Source organism: Octopus sinensis, linkage group LG14 (genome assembly GCF_006345805.1).
Source record: "Octopus sinensis linkage group LG14, ASM634580v1, whole genome shotgun sequence".
Taxonomy (NCBI): Eukaryota; Metazoa; Mollusca; class Cephalopoda; order Octopoda; family Octopodidae; genus Octopus; species Octopus sinensis.
In genome coordinates this window covers 7,506,573-7,509,072 of record NC_043010.1, presented here as the reverse complement: position 1 = coordinate 7,509,072, position 2,500 = coordinate 7,506,573, and the positions used below count along the sequence as shown (strand labels likewise).

The window sequence follows — 2,500 nt, the reverse complement described above, 5'->3', positions numbered from 1 at the left end:
CCGTTTTCCATTTCTTCTTAAAGTGCTCTGTATTATAAGAGTTAAGACAGGATTCTGTGTTTCAATGGCGTCGTCAGCCAAAAATACAATATCAAACTTGAAATGAAAACACAAATCATTTTATATAGTGACAGCTTCGAAAAAAATTCGTTGAAATGATTGACATCTCTGTGAGAAGGTCCTTGCTCAGCCAACATTTCTTTTTGTTAGCTTGTTATATTGATTGAAAACCTGCCGATGGCAACGTGGCACACTGCTTGCAATATTGAATACAATGAAAAAGATTCTGTTCAATAAATCTAGATATTTTGTCTATACTTCTCAACACAACATATTTTTCTCTCCAATTAATTTAATTGCATTTTACACAATTGTTTATTCAGAAAATTTTATCATGTTGGTGTCTTTTCTCTAATTTTCTAATTAGTTGGTATTCTTTCGCATATTTTCCACATGTTCTGATAAAAAAAAAAGTCTAGAAGAAAATTCAATAATGATTTTGCAACTTGACAGAATAAAAAAAATATTAAAAAAAAGAAAAACATATCCAATACTAAGAAGAAATCAATACTCCTTCCCCTGGTATTGATTATTGAATGGGAAACATATTTGTATTTCAGGAACGTTCCTCTCAGATATAAAATGGTTATTGTGAATTCTTTATATCAATTTTGTATAAAATTGCATTAGCAAGCAGTAGTGTCCTTACTACATGGACTTTGAAACCCTATAAATGTTTGTTTAAGACTATGAATGCAACTTGCTAGTGAATAGCATTACTTCCTCACTTAATAGTTTTCTTTTAGTTGAAGTGAAAATGATTTTTATTTGATAAAAATATTTCATAATATAACTGAAAATTTGACTATTGAAATTTACCTTATCTTTTCTTTTTATTAGTTTGTTAAAAAATTAAGCACTAAGATAATAAGTGAGTCATATTTCTGTCTGCTCAAGTTGTAAGCAGCTCAAATTAGAGACATTGGTTTGGTTCCTTTTCATGTGACCTCTAGGCAGCCTGTCATTGGCTGTTACACACACTACACACACACCCTACATGGTAAAACTACAGGTCTCTCTCTCTCTCTCATATTCACACAACTCACACCAACAGCAGCAGTAACTGTATAACTCTACAGCAGGATACACATTTCATGTAAAAACAGACTGCAGAAGATTTATTTGTAACAAGTAAGTAATCTATCGTTTTTCACATTGCAAGTTTTCACTATTAACACATATGATGCATGTTTTTTTGCAGTTTGATGCATGTTTATTAAATTTTCTTTTCAAACACAGTATTTTTTCACTTGTTTATCCACTACACTTCTTTTTAAATAGTTTTATTCCAATCTAAAAAAGTATTTATTAAACTACAACATTTGAATATAGAACTGCCTGTAATTAAACTTGTTATTTGTAGTTTATAGTTATAAAATATAAGCTGTTTTGTGAGAAATATTTGCTGGTGAGATTAAGTAAAAAGTAAGAAAGTGACAGAAACTAAGGGAACAGTTTAAGTAAAGGAAGAAAAATACCTGTTTATTTTGAAAATACTTTGAATTTATTTTAACACCACTGACAACTATAGTTGTTTTCTCTAATATAATTTAACTTGACAATTATTTTACTTCCGATAAAGATATGATAGAATAAAATTATCATGAGAAACAAAAATAATTCTAGGTTTGTGTAGGGTCTTTCTACAGTTTATATTTAGTTTTCTTATACAATTTTTCTGTTTATAGTTTATTTCTATATATTTTATTAGGTTGTATCATGTTTATCTTTTGTTGGACTACTTTCATTATGTAAAGTTAAAAATTTACAAACTCTATCACTTTCAGAATATTAACTGATGCACACATATACATGAACACACACTGACACACGTATCTATATGCACACATACACTCATACACAGACAGTTTGTAAAAATGTTTTTCTTTTCAAATTTAGGATTTTACATAACTGAACACTACACATATTCCAATACAAGTAGTATAGTTGGATGAAGGAAGACAACTTTACACACGGCAAACATAATAAAGTATAACAACTCTCATAAATGTTCTTTGAAAACATAATTATATACAGACTAGTTCAAACTATTTTGCTATAACAGATCTAACACCTTCAGTCACTATATACTATTAATCTCTGTTTAGCAAGAAATGCACTGGTATTGTATGTTTAGTTTTATCAAATGTGCAGAGGTAATTCATAAACATGGGAGAGTTGAAGGGCAGGAAAAATATTATTTCTAATAAAGAAAATACCGACAATAAATATTAACAAGAAACTGCTTTTCATTATAATTTAAAACTGACTGGAATACACTATTGAACATTCACATATATTTATTTGGCAGCATGTCTAAGTTGGTGAGCTGAAAAAGTATAAGTATATATATATACACACGCACACACATATATATGTGTGTATGTATGTATGTATATGTATGTGTGCATGTGTATGTGTGCGTGTGTGTGTGTATACA

General features: G+C 29.0%; 1 protein-coding gene across 2 annotated transcripts in view; it reads left to right on the top strand.

Moving 5' to 3' along the window:
• LOC115218737 (protocadherin-18-like) overlaps positions 1–2,500 on the top strand; it is a 96,102-nt gene that overhangs the window by 1,086 nt on the left and 92,516 nt on the right. For both annotated transcript variants that reach the window (XM_029788634.2, XM_029788636.2), the window contains exon 1: positions 1–1,191. This exon is cut by the window's left edge and continues 1,086 nt beyond it. The gene's annotated coding sequence lies outside the window, so the exon portion shown is untranslated. The remainder of the gene's footprint in view (positions 1,192–2,500) is intronic.